At 42.9% G+C, this 19,179-nt stretch overlaps 1 protein-coding gene across 4 annotated transcripts in view; it reads right to left on the reverse strand.

The window, feature by feature from the left end:
• The window catches only part of WDR7 (WD repeat domain 7), a 353,598-nt gene that overhangs the window by 9,081 nt on the left and 325,338 nt on the right, over positions 1 to 19,179 (reverse strand). The window lies entirely within an intron of this gene.

Genomic DNA, 19,179 nt, shown 5'->3' on the forward strand with positions numbered 1-19,179 from the left:
CAATGTTGAACAAGTTATGCCATGGAGATTAGATACTGTTATGATCCTTATTTATAAAATTAGGTGAGAAAAATAGGAAAAGCAACCAAAGTTCTCCCACTGATATATCCAAGGGCTTTCTTTAATCTTGTTCTGAAGAAGCTACCTGTCTCTGCATTGGGAGGACAGCGTGAGTCCAGTGGAAAAGCATATATTAACAGGCGAACCAATATGTTAATTTACTTATGTCCATTAGAGGGAAGAATTTTACTTAATTAGGAACCTCACTCATCTGAAATGAAAAACAATCAAAGCTGCATCGTAATATCCCTCTTCTGGAAGGAGTTAAAAACTATAATTTCAACCCTTAATAATTATACATTTTTCATGTTTTACGCTTCATTTCCCACCAATAACACTGGGCTTAAATGCACTTGGCTACAATTAGTAAACATACATACACGTACCTGTTGGGAGGTTTGAACACATACAGAAATCAAATACTATTACAAACAAGTTAACAGGGATCATTTTGAGCCTTTGCCAAATAGCTATCATTGATTTAACCATGAACTGAAAAAAAAAAGGGAGTTGTGTTTTAGACTACATCTATGATGAAAGGTCTTTACTAATAAAAAAATTATACTCAACTTTAATGATATTGTCATTAAAAACACTGGCATACTAAGCAAATTAGCATAATATTGTATTAATGTCCTTGCACTCAACTATGGAAGATCATACCTCGACCACATTAACCAATATTCAGTCTGCTTACAAGCTGTGGGTTGGTCTCCTCCCTCTGTCTGGAAAGGAATGGGGAAATATGTTCTCTTCAATGGAGACACTACTAGGAAGGCTGATCTCCATCTATTTTTTTTTAATGTTTTTATTTTATTTATTTTGAGGGGGGGAGGGGCAGAAAGGGAGAGAGAGGATCCCAAGCAGGCTCCACACTCATTTTGGAGCCCGGTGTGGGACTTGATCTCATGACCCTGAGTTCATGACCTGAGCCAAAATCAAGAGTTGGACACTTAACCAACGGAGCCACCCGGGCACCGCCTCTTTTTTAATGAACAATTGTGAACCTTGAGTCTCAGTGGGAACATCAGGCGCATTATGTAGCTCAGCCCCATATGTGTGGTAAATTTCAGTAAGAATTTTCTTATAGTTCATAGCTGAGTGACTAAAAGGAGGGAAGGAGGGAGGAGTGGGGATACAAGCCCATTTCTCAGTGCTCTTTGGATTTTGTTCTTTTCTGTCACTAGACTTTCAGGGCACTGTGGGATCCAAAATAATGCCCGGTTTTCAACGCTCAGAGAAAACATGTTATACTGCAAAGCCCTGGGCTTCAGGCTGGCAGAGAACACTGCTCTGAGTCAGGCTGTCTGGCTTGCCTTTGGGTTCTACTACTTACACACTGAAGGACCTAGGGCAAATGATGTGTTACTTAACCTCGGAGTACCACGTCTAGAAAGCAGGAATGATGATGATGATGTTGATAATACCTGCCTCAAAGAGCTCTGTGAAGATTCAATGAGTTACTATATATGTAGCATTCTGTGCAATGATGGCATATAATAAGGATCCAATAAGTAATATTAATGTTTGTGTTACTCCTCCTTACTTAAAGATGACAGACATTTGAAAGGTGCTAAGGGAGTAGATCTTAAATGTTCTCATCAACAAAAAAGAAATGGTAATTACGTGACAAGGCGGAAGTGCTGGCCAATGCTATGGTGGTAATCACTTTCCAACATATAAGTGTATCAAACCATCACATGGGCACCTGTAACATCTACAATGTCATATGTCAATTATATGTCAATAAGCTGGGAAAAAATGATAAGACAAACGTAAATAATCACAAAACTGGATTACTTGAGTATACAATTTAACGGGGAGGTGGGGAGGCCCTTACCATATATCCCAGAATCAGTATCAGCTAGCATGCTAAGGTAGTCTAGAAACAGATTTCATCTCATTAAACATTTTATTAAACAGATATGGTAACTATCCATGGTGCTAGGCTCCTAATGTGGTGCTAATTGAGCAACAAGGTGAGCCTGCTGAATAATTATCCTGCCACCTACCCTAAAATGAAAATTATTGCGGAAGAGGGTAAAAAGTTAACCAATTAAAAGGGAAAAAATGACCGTTCTCACTGACTAGGTCAATTTACTGAGATCACTGGAAAGCATCTTTAATTGGTTTTTAAAATCAAGATTCAGTTCTGCTAAAAACCTGAAATTCTGTGGGGCCAATTTAAACCTATGTCATGGTTAAGATAGTAAAAGGCCTTGCTTTAAGACGGAGGTTGCAAACTGAAGACCCTTAGGTTCAGCCTAATCTGAAACCAGATTGGAGATGTGTTTGGCTTGGGCTGAAAAATGTTTTTTTTTTAAATTTTTTTTTAATGTTTATTTATTTTTGAGACAGAGAGAGACAGAGCATGAACGGGGGAGGGTCAGAGAGAGAGGGAGACACAGAATCTGAAGCAGGCTCCAGGCTCTGAGCTGTCAGCACAGAGCCTGACGCGGGGCTCGAACTCACGGACCGTGAGATCATGACCTGAGCCGAAGTTGGACGCCCAACCGACTGAGCCACCCAGGCGCCCTGAAAAATGTTTAAAAAGTTTTATGAGCTCATATTCTAACTCATCAGATATCACATAAAATCAAGATTTCTGGCCTCTCCTGAAAAACTGAAAGCTCTGGTGATCCTGGGCCTTTGTGTGCATGTGGCCACGAGAGACAGGGATGAGCAGAGGTGGCCCTTCAGCCTGGACACTTGTCCTCCCTTTTACCAATTCAATTCCTCTTGTGCTGCTAATGCCCACTGCCTGGCTCCCTTATTTCCTGCCCGGTGTCTCATGGAATTGAGTGCTACCCTCCCATTAACAAAACTTGATTCAAGGGGATGCCTGGGTGGCTCAGTTAGTTAAGTGTCCGACTTCAGCTCAGGTCACGATCTCGCGGTTTGTGAGTTCGAGCCCTGCGTTGGGCTCTGTGATGACAGCACGGAGCCTAGATCCTGCTTTGGATTCCGTGTCACCCTCTCTCTCTGCCCCAATCCCGCTCATGGTCTCTCTCTCTCTCTCAAATAAATAAGACATTAAAAAAATTTTAAGAATACTTGATTCGAAATAGTTTCTTCCACAAGAAACAAAAAGTATTGGTGAGGATGTGGGGAAAAAGGAACCTTTGCTACAGTGTGGTGGGAAATGGAAATTGGCACAGCCACTATGGAAACCAGTATCTCCATACTCCTCAAAAAATTAGAAACAGAAATACCATATGATTCAATAATTCTACTACTGGGCATTTACCTAAATTAAAATACCAATTGAAAAAGATATGTGCACCCCTATGTTTATGGCAGCATTATTTGCAATAGCTAAGGTATAGAAAGCAACCTAAGAATCCATCAATAAATGGATAAGGAGAATGTGGTGTATACACACACACACACACACACACACACACACACGAATATTACACAGCCATCAAAAAAAAGATGAGAATGTGTCATTTGTGACAACATAGATGGACCTAGAGGGCATTATGCTAAGTGAAATGAGTTAGACTGAAAAGGACAAATACTGTATGATTTCACTCACACATGGAATCAAAAAACAGTATGACCAAACAAAAAAGCAGCAGCATCAGATCTGTAAACACAGAGAACAAACTGACGGCTGCCAGCAGGCAGGGGGTGGAGGGATGGGCAAAATGCGTGAAGTGGGGGGTGGGAGATCCAGGCTTCCAGCTACGGAATAGATATGTCACAGGAATGAAGCGCACAGCACAAGGAATGTAGTCGATGATGCTGTGATAGTGGTGTGTGGTGCCCGGTGGCAGTTATGCTTGTGGTGAGCACGGCATAATGTATACATTCGTGGAATCATGATGTTGTACGCCTGGACACGTGACATTATGCGGCAACTCTACTGGGAAAAAAAATCCAAAAGGCCAAAACAGTTACTTCCATGCTTCCGGGGTCCTGGTATGCATCTAAAAGTGTGAGTAGACTAAAGGCTTCTCTAAGAAAAGCTGGCCCTTCCTTCAGGGCCCCCAGAGCCCTCTAGAAGTGCATGACCCTCCTCCTGGCTTTTGGGCCCCTAACGCTCAACACAGAATGCTAACCCTGCCTCCTTCAGATTAGCATCTCTGCTTAATCAGCGACCAGTGAGTTGGCAACAGTGAAGTGGCCATAAACCGGCAGGTCCGAAGGAGGTCCCAACCCAGTGGTCACATTAACGTACCTCTCTGTGAGATGAGGTTCGCCCTGCGGTAAAGGCAGAAAGCCAGACACACAGGCTCCTTCAGAAAAGTGTTCACGAAAACGTTTTCACATAACTCCTTCTACTTTTACAGAGGGCTGCTATTTAAAACATCCACTCCAAGATTACTTTGTGTCAGCTGAGGACATCCTTCATTATGTTATCCAAAGTCTCTAACAGAAGATCCTGTGAATTAAATGTCATCTTGGACTGTTCTGCCAGTAAAATGTTTGTCTTTCCAGATAAATGTTGTTGCTTTCCTTTCTCATGTAACAATAATTACATAATTGTAACATGTCCTTGCTTTACTGCCAGGAAGTCCTGAGCTGAACGCATGCCCCTGCTGGGTGCAGGGGGAGGGGGGGATCAGTACTTTTTCTGGCACTGTTCTGTTTCCATGTGTTGTTGAGGCCGCCCTGGATACTAAGCTTCATTTGTTAGTTTCCTTAGTCTGGGCAAAGGGGGACTACACTGTAGGTCAGTGCGCGCGCGCGCGCACACACACACACACACACACACACACACACACACACACACACAGATACATGGTAAGACACTGTTGGGTGCCCCGCAGGGTATCTTACAGGAACCTAGAAGAAACCACGGAGTGCTGCCTGCAGCATCCGCTTGGAGACCCGTGGTGGGCAAGTGCCACTCAGGGTCCTCAGGGAAGGAGGGAAGTGAGTTCATTACAACCTCAGCCTAAGAGGTGCTTCAGAACCTCGGTGTAATGGAAATGATGCCATTGTCTTTTGTTCAGAATCTCTGAACTTCTCAGATCTGTGCAGGCAACAGCTGAATGGACTTTAACCTCGCTTCCTTCCGGCAAGGGAGATGTAGCTGTTTGGGGATCACAGGGAGCCAGTGAGCGCTTGGGGTGGGGCCCACCCAGTGGCTGGGATCTTAAATGCTAAACTGTACAGAATGCTTCCCAAAACAACAGGTTTCAAAATACAAGGAGGCTTGGTCTACTTTTTATATGCGAATGGGTATCATGTCTTGTTCTATTCTTTAGTCAAAAGAAATTGCTGTCTTGAAAAGACAGAAATGGAATATAAAGAAATTAATCTAATTCAAGAAGTGCTACGAACAATAAAAGAAATCAAACAATAACCCCTGGCAGGAGACAGTGCTGAATTGGTAAACACCCCTCAGTTTTTCTTACCGAAGAAAAGGAACTGAGAGGCAGGATTAATAATAATGAGGAGTATGTGCACTGGCCTAGCAGTTTTAACAGGCAGTCGCAGCGTACTCCTCGAAGAAACAGAATTAACCGCCCTGCACAGAGGAGAAGAGGCACACATTTCACAAATGATTCGGTCAGCATCAACAGAAGCTAGGACTGTCTAGGATACTTTAAAATTGCGCTTTACAGGGTCTGTCTCTTCCTGGAGTGTTTTGGATATTTGGCTTTCAAACAACAAGTTTGCGAACTGACGCCGAAAGGCAGCACTCCATCACACCCACATGAGGGACTGAACAAGACCAAAGAGAACATTTTGTATTTATTTGCAGGTTTCACCACTTTTTTAAAGGGGGGAGGAAACCCAACCACACAAAATACTTTCCTACTTTTGACATAAATTGCGAAGGAAAGGTTTCCTAAAGTAGGTGAAGTTGTGTTATCGTGAGCACCGTAAGAAGGGAAAGGTTTTTGGTTTTTGTTTTGTTTACGAGGGAAAGGTTTATGAAGTTCGGACCACACACCTCATAGGAAATGTCCTAAAATGACCTGGAAAATAAAAGAACCTGGACAGCACTGTCACAGCCTCACCCAAGATCTGCGGGACGGAGAGGGAAGGAGACCGCGTTGGCTGTAGGCCTCTGGTGGGACCGCACGGTAAGCTGCAGATTCGGATAGGCAGTTGTGGGGCTCTCGGTCCGTTAAGTGCCTGACTCTTGATTTCAGCTCAGGTCATGATCTGCTGGTTTGTGAGACTGAGTCCCGTCTAGGGCTCCACACTCAGTGATACTGGTATTCTCTCTCTCTGCCCCTCCCCGGCTTGCATGCATGTGTGTGCACGGTCTCTCTCAAAATAAATAAAGAAGCTTAAAAAAAAAAAAAGACAGTTGTGATTTGGGGGTACCTGAAAGGTCTACTGAGCTGGAAGTATGTCCCTAGTTGGCTGCACGTGGTCTCTGACATTTCTACAAATCCAATGAAGCTCTTGGCTGAGGGATTTCCCCTAGAATGTGCTCTGGTAGAGAACAGGGTGACGCTTTGTTGGGGTACAAACATGGCGGAGATCCTCAGTTTAAGGGGACCCTGAAGGAAGTGTGTGTGTGGAGACAGGAAAACAGGCTGGAGGTGAGCCACACAGTCAGGGAAGTGAGGATCCGCCCCGAAAAGAAAAGGAGAGTGATATCAAAGGCTTACAAATACCTACACGTTCCTGGTGCTGGTTCTTCTTAAGGATAACAAGCAATGCCCAGGGTGGCTCAGGACACGTTCACCTCTGCATCCAAAGCACCAGCCCCTACATTTGACGTCTCTTACAGACGGTGCCAGAGTCAGAAAAGGGCAGATAAGGACAGAGGGCCAGGGTCTGACGCGCAGGCCTTTCTGACATCCCAATACAGAAGGCCACTGATTTCATGGCTGACTGGCAGGGAGGTAACAGCTCAAGGCCAAGAGAAGACGAAGACATCACTGGGACTGACAGCTTGGTTTGTTACGCAAGGCAAAGACTCATCAAAGAAGAGCCATTTCAAAAGAGTTAAGAAGTTAAGAGTTAATTACACTGGAGAAAAAACTCCTTCTTTCTTTTCTCTGAAGCAACCAATTTGTGAAAATGTTATTATATATTTAAGGTTCAAATGCTCAAGGAAACAAAAAATCCAGGCAGAGTATGCCATTAAACAAAAAGTTTCATCTATGACCACGCAGAAGACCCAAGTAAAATTTAATTACTGCTATGAACGAAGCCTTTTCCAGCCTTTTTGTGTGTGGGCTCTTAAGGCCATGTGATGTTGCCAAGAACACTGAAAGGTCACCCCTTCTTTTCTGTATGTGAACAGGGCTGCTTAAAGCAGGCCAGACAGATGAACATCTATTCTGTTTGCAAGTATCTCTAGAGAAGATTCTAGAGACCTGAGGACGCTTTTCTGTGTGTAACAATGTGTTTTGTCAGGAAATTTCTCCTTATATCAAATCTAAATCCAAAATGCTACAGGGTGAGCCTGCTCCCTCTTGCTGTGGCCTCACAGAGGCAGAGACCAGACAGTCATCTATTGGCAGGATAACCTTTTATAGACTTGAGGGCTGTTATAGCAACTTGCTCCTTTGTTACTTATTTTCTCTTTTCGGGATGTAAAAAAAAAAAACAACAACCCAACCAACGAAACAAACCTCAGTGACTATAAGATTTCAAGTCTCATTTTCCAACTTTTTAATCATGTCTGTGGCTTTTCCTTAAACTCCCTCCAAGCTTTCCAATCACGCCATCGTAGTGTTGGATGGTATTAAAGGCCACCTTAGCTAACCACGTCTCAGAACGTGGAATTTCAAGCCGACTGAGTTGGAAGCAGCAGCCGTGTGCCGTTAGGGTTTCTCGGAACGGCGTGCGGGAAGGCCCGCACTGCGATGATTTTACCAGAACACTGCAGCTGTGCCTCGGGAAAGCTGTGGTGAAGTCGCTGGTGTGCGGATGGCTGACACGCCAAGTTCCCTGTGTCCCTAGGAAAGCGGCGTGTGTGTGGACACCTGTCCCCAGCAGGGAGCCTGGGCTGGGCTGCAAGGCCCAGAGAGGCCTCCGCTGACGAAACCGCAGATCGTCAGTCCTTGTTTTCAATCCTTCCCCCCTACCCCCCTTTCCAAAAGTCATTCGTACTAATTTTGCGTTCTGGCTCTTTATTTTCATTTACAAATGTACAAATTATGGACCAATGAGCCCATTCTATTCCTTGCCGTCTACTTTTTTGCAACCTCACAATTATTGACACAGCCATCACTTGGGCGCTTGAAGAACAGTTTCTGGCTTATCACGGTGGTCACGGATTAAAAAAAACAGATCCCAGAACTTCATACTTGGAAACAAACAAACAAAAAAATTGCATTTATCAAAGGCCAACTGCAACGAGCAGCTTTTGTCATCCTTCAAATACATTCTAAAATCATACACTAAAAGGTCTATAGAGTGCACTGGCGAGCTACGTCCCACAGGGAATCCAAAAAGCATAAGGAGAAACTTTCATAGCACCTGTTCTGTGCCGGGGAATGCTGTAAGTTGGGTTTTTGTTTTTTTTAATGCTTATTCATTTTTAAGAGACAGAGAGAGACAGAGCATGAACCGGGGAGGGTCAGAGAGAGAGGGAGACACAGAATCTGAAACAGGCTCCAGGCTCTGAGTGGTCAGCACAGAGACTGACGCGGGGCTCAAACTCACGAACTGCAAGATGCTGACCTGAGCCGAAGTCAGACGCTCAACCGACTGAGCCACCCAGGTGCCCCTATAAGAAGGATAAACTTCTTAATCCTTACAGATTAACCCTACAAGGTAAGAACACTACGTTAGACCCTACCTTAGAGATCAAGAAACTGAGGTGCCGAGAATTGGAGTAATTTATTTTGATGAGAATCCAGGCAGTCTGGCTCTGGAATCTGTTGTCTCACAGAGCACCAGGTAAAAACAAAAAACAAAAAACAAAAACTATAAGCTGCCAAGCTTCAATTTCTATACACCCGATTTTCATGTAGTTGGCATGTAGGTACATTATACACCAATATATATTTTTTAAGTTTGTTTATTTTGAGAGAGCGAGCGAGTGAGCAGGGGAGGAGCAGAGAGAGATTGAGAGAGAGAGACAATTGCCAAGTAGGCTCCACGCTATCAGGCCAGAGCCCAGTGCGGGGCTGGAACCCATAAAAAGTGAGATCATGACCTGAGCTGAAACCGAGTCGGACGCTTAACTGACTGAGCCACCCAGGCGCCTCTGCACCAGAGTTTCTAAATGACTCTTCCCTCCCAATAACGCAGACTTCAAGTGCTAGATGGTGGTCACAGCTGCAGCCCAGGGGGTCACAGCAGGCTGCCTGAGAGCCCCGGGCACGTGGAGCTGGGCCTTGCTGGAAGTGTCTGCCCCACTGTCTCCCTCAGCAACCAGGGCCTCCTAGATCCCTAGACCCTGGAGCCCAGTGACTTCCACGTATAGGGGGTCCGGAGGAAGGTTCCCGGATTGGTCCAGTCTCCCTTCCCATCCTGGTGCAATCTCCCCCACCCCGCCAGCTCTGTGAGGACAGTGGATGGCCGTGCTGCCTGGGAGCAAGGGCCAGGTCTCCCAGGGGAGCTCACTCACCCCAGCGGTCCCCTGGCCCCCACAGCAGTGGTGGGTGAAGAGGAACTCTTCCTTGACCTCAGAACAGAGGTTGAAAGATCAGAAGCTGCCACCTTTCTCTTCTGGCAGAGAACGTGGAGGATCGCCTGTGTGGCCCCCCTGGGCCACCTGGGCCACAGAGGACGGTGGTCCTGCCTTTCTCCTTGGCAGCCTCCCTCCCTGGGCCTGGGTCCCATTAGCTCATCTGTGCTCCAAAGAGGCAACATCTACCTACGGGTACCATAAATAAGCACCACTTGAGGAAAGAATCATTATAAAATTAGGACCCTGGCTTTTTCTCACGTGGGGCACAAAATATAGAAACTAAAGTATTGACCAAAAGCAAAGTAGATGCTGAAAGTATTCCTAAAGCTCTCTAGTATTAAAGAGGGACCCGTTTCTTATTGGCTGTACTATCTCCTACAGTGCAAGCACGTAAGCCTAGATGCTGCCCTTTGGCGATTCTATAATGATTTTGAACAGAGATTTGAGGGTTGAAAACGGGTTGTTTATCTCTATAATTTCTTTTCTTGATGGAGGGCTGAGGCAATACTTGTTATTCACATTATGCCGACTCTATGATATACAGTCAACCCGCTGTGGCAGTTTCCAAGCCAAGGGGTATTGGAACCATTCAATGAATTGAGTTTTCCATCGCTATCTAATTGAAAAGAATATACATTCAGGGCGAAAGACAAGTAGATTTGGTATCATTTGAACATCTAAATGGAAAATAGATTTAAGGATAAATGTAATAAAGCGAGCTACCTTAAGTTTGATTATAAGATATAGTGCCTCAAGTGCACTGTCTGTCTTTATCCCTAAACATAGCCGCAGCATATAGTGCCCATTTTCAGTCACTAAAAGCTACTTAAATGCCATCTGGGGATAAGCTAACTGACACAGATGAATTAAAGGAGCTTTTCAATATCTACATATTGGTAATCCTTGTGACACAAGCAATAGTTTTTGGAATTCTTTTTGTGGAGGATTATATACCAACAAGCACATGTGCACACACAACACCCTTCCCCAAGAAGAGTAAGAATCAACAAAAATGCTCAAGACTGTTTTACTACTATAATTTAGGCAGTAGTAATAATTTTAGATTTTTGTGATTACTGAAGCTTTTATTTTCACCAATGTCAACTGTAGATGATCAAAATTACTTTTAAAAAGGAAGGTCTAGGGGCACCTGGGTGGCTCAGTCGGTTGAGCGTCCGACTTCGGCTCAGGTCATGATCTCACAGTCTGTGGGTTCGAGCCCCACGTCAGGCTCTGTGCTGACAGCTCAGAGCCTGGAGCCTGTTTCCAATCCTGTGTCTCCCTCTCTCTCTGCCCCTCTCCCAGTCTCACTTTGTCTCACTCTGTCTCTCAAAAATAAATAAATATTAAAAAAAAAATTAAAAAAAAAAAAAAAAAGGAAGGTCTATAGAATACAAATAGAGAATAAACATTTAAGCCTTTAGGTGTTTCCCAATCTTAAAATGATGAGGTCTTTGTAACAGCAACCTTTATTAAATGTATGTACTGGTTTTAGGAGGTTTTTTTCCCCTTCTATTCAACTCAGGGACTTACTCAGATTCAAAGAATCAATTTTCCGTAAATCTCACCTATTGATGTTGAAGTGCTTCTTCCTTCTCTTCCTACAGATAATGAAGAGTTGACCACACCCATGCCTGTGTGTGCACACGCCCACCCACCTCTCATCTGCTTTAGCAGACCACATATTTTCAGGAGGAAGTAAGTATAAAATATCCAATTAAGCTATACATAACTGATACATCCTTTTTTCACATGTTCAAGTGGTCAGTCTTACAGCATATTTTGAAATTATGTTTGCCAAAAATCCTGGGACGTCACCAACTTCCAATTATTTTCAAACATAATTACCACGGGTTTTTGGTTGATGACAGGATAATAGTGTATTAGTATTCTGAGCGAGACTTCTAAGCTCAGTAATGATAACACTAAAAAATCTAGTTAACGATGTAATTCGAGCCATAACATTTTTCATCAACATTTAAAAATAATTAGTCATATTTAAAGATGATTCATGGGTACTGAAACACTGAATGCTAATGTGATTTAGATAAATGCGGATCAGTTTTAAATAAAAAGATAGTGAATAAACTGTTGTCCGATATTCACATTGCTGGTATGAAATAATTATAAAACACTTATTCAGTATAGAACTCACATATGCTTCAAAAGTCACAGAAAATGTTTTCTTCAGGTTTGGGCAGACCCAAAGCTAAATGTTTTTAAATCAGTGTTTCTAATATAAGTCTATTCGAACACATGCTAGAAATCTTAAAATGAACGAACTTTTGTTTTTATATTCCCAGAGTGAAAATTGTGATGTTAAATATTCAAAGGATTCCTAAGAATTGGACACAGAATGGTTACATAAATTTTCAAAGAAGATAGGAGAGAGTATTGTTAAAGGCGATACTGTGCCACGTGAGGAAATCCCTGTTTCTTGCTCTCGGGATTCCAGAAACGTGTGCCGGGTTGGTCACCTCTGTCCCCTCTCAAAACACTAGGCCCTTACATAGCAAGCCTTCAGCACACACACGTCCACCGTCAACTGACAGACCTCAGCACTCTCCTGATTTCTGATCTGGGTCAAGGTAAACAGAAGATGGCTGTTGACCTGAGTAGCAGGACAGGGCCCTCACACATGTGGTCCCTCACCGGGTATCTACGTGGAATATACCGTCCGGCGACACAAAACTGTCTTACGTAGACCGTACTAAAGCTACAGAATTCCTACTTTTCAAAAACACACTTCAAGAGGATTTAACATTTGCACTGTTCCAAAAAAAGAAATCAGTTGGAAAGTGTTGTAGAAAATTAAGGTATTACATACATTTAAAAAATTCATACATCTATTAACCAGTATGTTAGCACATCTTTTGTCTTGTATTTATTTTGGAGAATAGAGTATACCTACTAATACATAATATATATTCAGGAATTTTATACTTGTATGTGTGGTACCATGCCTTTTAACCTTATTAAAACAGAAAGTCAGATTAGTCTGGAACATCACCTAATTAATGTTGTTGTATATTACAGGGTACATCTCTTTTGTTAAGAAACGCTAAGTTATAAAACTATAAAATTACCTTCCTGACTTTCACGTAACATTCAACATTTTTCTCAGTATTAAAACAGTAATAAAAGAATACAATAATATATGTAGACTTTTTAAAAACATTTATATTTGAGGGAGAGAGAGAAAGAGAGAGAGAGAGGGAGAGAGGGAGAGAGGGAGGGAGGGAGGGAGGGAGGGAGGGAGGGAGGGAGAGGGGGACAGGGAGAGAGAGAAAGGGAGAGAAAACAAGAGGGGAGGGGCAGAGAAAGAGGGAGACAGGATCTGAAGCAGGCTCTGCCCTGACAGCCCGATGCGGGGCTCCAACCAACGAACTATGAGATCATGACCTGAGCCGAAGTCAAGAGAAGGACGCTTAACCAACTGAGGCACCCAGTTGCCCCAGATTTTTTTTCACATAGCAATTACATTTGCAAATATTCCAGAGCAATTATTGTGGCAAAAATCACAGTGACGTTACTTGTAAGTCCTCTGACTTAACCCTTAAACTATCCCGCATTTATCTAGTGGATTAAAATTTGTCCTTGCTGGGTTTATGAATGGGCAAAATTTTCTGAGACAAGATTTGCCTATTTGTGAGATAAGGGTAACGTATGTCTTGCCTACCTCATGGAATTAAATATTTTTAGCACAAATGTACTTAAAAATGTTTACTGAGAGCTGATTATGTCCTAGACCCTGTGTCAGAGCACAAAGATGAGACACACACCTGCCAGTGAAGCTGGGAGAAAAGAGAGACAGATTGACAGCAAGCAGCTACCGTTGAGTGCAATTAACAGCACAACAGAAATGTGCATAAGGTGCCACGGAAACCCAGATGAATAGACAGCCATTGCTGTTCAGGGTATGATACATCAGAACCAGGCACAGAATCAAGGTGGTATTTGAGTTGAGCTGTAAAGGATGAGCAGAAGTTGGCCAGAAACAAAAGGCCATCCTAAGAGGATAGATGAGTCCAGCAAACATGTGAGGGAGGCCCAGGAGAGCAGCAGGCAGTCCTGTGTCACTCTGCAATGGAAGTGAGGGGGTGGGGAGCACTGGGGAGGACAGGGTTTGCAGGTGAAGCAAAAAGGTAGCTATGGCCAGGCCATACACACCGTCTTTTTGTTGTGCTAAGAAATCTGGATTTAAGTTCACAGCCAACAGAGAGTCTTCTGAAGTTTCTAAATAGGAGAATGGTCAGATCAGACCCGGCTTTTTTTTTTATTTTTAATTTTTTTTTTATTTTGAGAGAGATCGAGAGAGTGTGAGCAGGGGAGGGGCAGAGAGACAGGGAGAGAGAGAATCCAAAGAGCCAAGCAGGCTCTGTGCCGTCAGCGCAAAGCCTGACGTGAGGCTCGAACTCATGAAATGTGAGATTGTGACCTGAGCCGAATCCGAGTCGGATGCCCAAATGACTGAGCCACCCAGGTGCCCCTCTTTTTTTTTTTAATGTATATTTATTTTTGAGAGAGACAGTGCATGAGCAGGGGAGGGGTAGAGAGAGAGTGAGACAGAGGATCCAAAGCCGGCTCTGTGCTGGCAGCAGCAAGCCCACTGCGGGACTTGATCTTGCCAACTCATGAACCGCGAGATCATGACCTGAGCCAAAGTTGGACGCTCGACCGACTGAGCCACCCAGGTGCCCCCAGATCAGACCAGTCTTAAGACAATTCTGGCAGAGGGAAAAGGAGAGAGGAACTAGGAAAAAAAAGGATAGGGTAAGAGGAAAATGTAGTGCATCAATTAGGAATCCAATGAGGAACCGGATATGGTCAGGAAAGAGGGGCCCACTGGGTACACAGTGATGCTGTGACCCGGACAGGAAGGCATAAGAGAAAGAGCATGTTTCTAGGTCGGGAGGATGGGGGCAGGTGGGAAATCGTGAGGAGCTAGGTTTGGGATAGGTAGATACTAAGGTGGAGGACTAGAGAAGGTAGTTGGAAATATGTTAGCGAGTCAGAACGAGGAATGTGGAGCTAAGGAGAAGGCTGAGGGGAGGAGAGACGGATCTGGGAGCGACCAGCACGTCGAGAGGCGCTGTGGCACGGATCTGGCACCCAGTGCTTGCTGCACCGCAGTCTCTCCGTGAGTATCTCTTCAATCACTGGGTGTGAGTGGCTACGAGAACCCGTGAAGAGCCAACGGGGGAAAAGACAGGAAGAGTGAGGGTGAAAGGGCAGTGGAAGGCGAGGCAGAGAAGAAAGGGCTAATAAGTCTGCTTTGGAGTTTGGTCACATTTTTTCCTCTTAGGGACAATCCTGTATCAGATTGTAATTATTTAGATCAGATCAGGAAATAAATTAGTAAAAAGGTCAAATTTCTAGAATCAAAAAGAAATACCTGAGTTAGGATTAAATTTATAATCGAAACTACCAATACCAGCTGGTTGCCCAAACTGACAGTCTAATTTCTCTAATTTCAATTTTGCTTAATTTCATCAGTTACCCACAGATTTTGATATTTAAGAAAGATCGTTATATAAAAGATGTCGCTGGATATAATTACCAAAAGAATAAAAAAACAAGACACGCTATTAAAAAGTTGGGAAAGACACTAAAAAGGAATTAAAAACAGAACATGCATTTTTGTGGGTGTGCCCATGTAGACACACGTACGTACTGTGGTTGCTCACTCTGATTTACAGATCCTTTTCAAAAATAAAAGGAGAAATAGTTTAACCAAATTAATGATTTATAAAGACTAATAGTAACGATCACAATCACCAACTCTGTTCCGGTAGCAATTTCAATGATTCACGAGATTTGTAAGGTAGAATCAACGCAAGACATTCCAGATACTTTACTACTAATTATAGTCACACAACACCTATTTAGACAAGCATTCCCTATGATTTGGCTAAAGGGCAGTCAGTCACTGAAATGCAAAGGGAAACGAATTACATCTCCTACTGCTGAGCTTAAACTCTTCAGGAATATCTACTTGACTTTCTTGGGGTGGAAGTTATGCTGGCTTAAACCTCTGTATCTTTTCATGCCACCATATTGCCTACTGGTAAACCAAACTAAAAGCCCAATTCATTACAAAATTCAATAGCTGGACCATCAAACTCTTTAGCACTTAATACGCAATTAATATTTGTCAATGAAAAATGTTTTGGTAGCACAAGGTGAAAATCAATAACACTAGCCCACTTGTTGCACTCCAGCACTGACAAGCTATCCAACAATCCTTAAGGGAAACAAACCACTTTGTTGTTTTAATTTACATTCTTCCCAAGCAAGCATGAACCCTTCTTGGAAAGTTTTTTGTTTCTACCTTAGAATTCACTTTGTTAGCAATTTGCTTATAATTGCTATCACGTATATAACAAACAGTGTGCCTTAAAATAAGATTCTTTGCCTTACCACAGATACAATTAAAAGCATACTTAATACTATACATACTAATTTTATTCACTTTTTTATTTTTATTTTTTTAATTTATTTTGAGAGCGGGGGGAAGAGAGGGAGGGAGAGGGACAGGGATAGGGAGAGGGACAGGGAGAGGGAGAGAGAGAATCCTAGGCAGGCTCAGTGCTGTCAGCTCAGAGCCTGATGCAGGACTTGATCCCACGAACCTTGAGATCATGACCTGAGCTAAAATCAAGAGTTGGACACTTAACTCACTGAGCCACCCAGGCGCCTCTAATTTTATTCCCTTTTAAGTGAAAGCGTGTAAAACTCAAGTAAAAGCCTCCATTTAATACTGGATTTCCCTTTAGGAGTAAGTAAGTATATAAAGAAGGCAGTTCCGACCCATTTCTGAAGGCTTAATAGATTATATAAATGAACTTTGCATTAGCAAAAATGATTTTTAACAGAAGCATAATTTTTATTTTGGAGGGTTTTTTAAAGTTTATTTTATTATTGTAAATTTAATATTATTGTAATCTCTGCATCCAACGTGGGGCTTGAATGCATGACCCTGAGATCAAGAGTTGCATGCTCTTCTGTCTGAGCTAGCCAGACACCCCCTGGTTTAAAGTTTATTACGATTTTAATATAGAGAACATCAAATAAAGGAAACTAAAACTTACCTATAATGTCACAACTTTTTTGAAGTACCTATAATAAAATTGGGATTTCTTACTCATCAAATCTCAAGCCTTACAGGAACCACCATGAATCACTTGGCATTTATCTTTTCAGACTTTAAAAGAAAAAAAAAATTTTGACTGTTTATTCATTCTTGAGAGAGAGAGAGAGTGTGCGTGTGCACAAGCAGGGGAGGGGCAGAGAGAGAGAGAGAGGGAGACACAGAATCTGAAGCAGGCTCCAGGCTCTGAGCTGACAACACAGAGCCCGATGTGGGGCTTGAACCCATGAACCGTGAGATCATGACCTGAACCACAGTCAGACGTTCAATCAACTGAGCCACCCAGGTGCCCCATATCTTTCTGGACTTATTTATTAGTTTGTCTTTTTCATACTAGGAAAAACTGATAAACTGTATGATTTCAATTTGGTATTCCTCTGCATTATTTTATTTTTTTCATAAAAATATTTGTTCAGAGGTGAGACTCACAGTGGTCAGATCATTTTAAAGGTTAAAATAAATATTGTGCATCACATGGTAAGCACATACATGCACCCCCCAAATTTGCCTCTGCCTAAGAAAAAAACGCATTATTTAACAAAGAAACATTACTTACCACATATTTCATTGCTTGTACAGCTTAGAAAGGATAGAGACTCACTACCCATTTTTGTAGAAAATAGAAGGCAGGTGTCCTCTTTTAAAGGGGAGGGTTTTTTTCAAAAAGAAATAATACAGCTGAAGAAATGTATTTTTTTAAATAATACTATGGTAAAAGCTTATCATAAACCTTTTCACTTAACAGTCAATTGAGATCAATAGTTAGACATAGCATCGTGTATTAAGATGGCCTGTGGTCAGCGCTGTGACAGTGTTACAGGTTTTAAATTTATGATTACTCAGGTGTCAGAGTTTGTAAGTGCTTTACCAAGACACCTAAACTAAAACGCAAACAACTTATAAACCTAAGAGTGCTCCTTAAAGCCACTGCGGATCTTCACGCTCAAGGTGTGCGTGCCATTTCATACGGAACAGAAAATACCATTTCTGGATCTTTGGAGAGGTTAGAATTTAATGAGAATTCTGATTCATACTTCCTGTTTTACACGTGAAAAAGTCAGAGCCCAAAGCCAGAGCTCACAGAATGATGCACGCGAGGTCCAGACAAGATTGATGCTGTGAGAACTTTTTTGTTTTTTAAATTCCTGATAATTAATTTGTGTGCAACATAAGCAGTAAGAAACCATTCTACTTGTGGATCTGTGCATTCACGACGGACTGTGTCACTCCACGCTATTCCACAGGCACCTAGTAAGTTTATGCTCGCACGCTAGCAACTCTTTCCCATGCGGGATTCCGGAGTGTATTCAGAGAGGCAGCCATCAAATGAAGGGTCCTACCGCTTGGGTGGGATTCAGGTGTTCAGAATCCTGAACACCTTCATCCACTGAAACAATGCAAATAGCAGTTAGATTTCCAGGCCAGCTTTCAAAAGCCTCCAGAATTCTTATTGTTTCGGGATTTACAGTGCCAGTTCAATCTCCTAAGCACTATTTATAACCACTTCTATGGAGAAAAAGCATTTCAAGGTCCAAGTCAGACACCAGGAACCTCTAAGTTTCTAGATATATGTTTAGATATATGGGGGCAATTACGTGTGTTACCAGATCAGCGGGAGTGTATGTGCGACGCCACAGGGAAGTGTGAGAGTCCTGAGCCTCTGGACAGTGGATTCACCAAAGTTCTAAGCTAAAGCCAGGGAGACACGCATTTTCCTGCCCTTACGTGTATACCTTCAGGTAGAAATCAGATTGTGGGAAAACTGTAGGAAAGCTCGGAGAGCTTCTGGGTAACAACGGCGAGTGCGTGTGCTGGGGTAAAGTGGGGGGCGGCAAGACTGGAAGCGTGTTCCGTGCAGAGGTGCACGGTCAGAAGGTGACCCTGGTCAGAAAAACTAACACCTTCAGAAGGATTTGTATTTATGGTGAAGGGATCAAGTGGAGAACGATAAAGATGGATGGAGAATTAGGTGCAGGCAGACTGCGAGAAAGCCTTGCGAGGTTTGGTGAATATATGCTAACTGTAAACACACACCCCGAGAAGGTCTTAAGGGCCAATAACACTTTTAAAAATATTTACTGAAAGACACTGGGTGATCCAAACCACCACATTTTCCATATAACTTTTAAAATACGGTTACTTAAGATCAGATTTCTATCTAAACCTTTTGCTATCTATGGAGATTTTAAAAGTTGGATAACAACTAGGGCGCCCGGGTGGCTCAGGCGGTTGAGCGTCCGACTTCGGCTCAGGTCAGGATCTCACGGTTTGTGGGTTCGAGCCCCACATCAGGCTCTGTGCCGACAGCTCCGAGCCTGGAACCTGCCTCAGATTCTGTGTCTCCCTCTGTCTCTGCCCCTCTCCTGTTCATACTCTGTCTCTCTCAAAAATCAATAAATGTTAAAAAATT

Source organism: Panthera uncia (genome assembly GCF_023721935.1).
Source record: "Panthera uncia isolate 11264 chromosome D3 unlocalized genomic scaffold, Puncia_PCG_1.0 HiC_scaffold_8, whole genome shotgun sequence".
Lineage (NCBI taxonomy): Eukaryota > Metazoa > Chordata > Mammalia > Carnivora > Felidae > Panthera > Panthera uncia.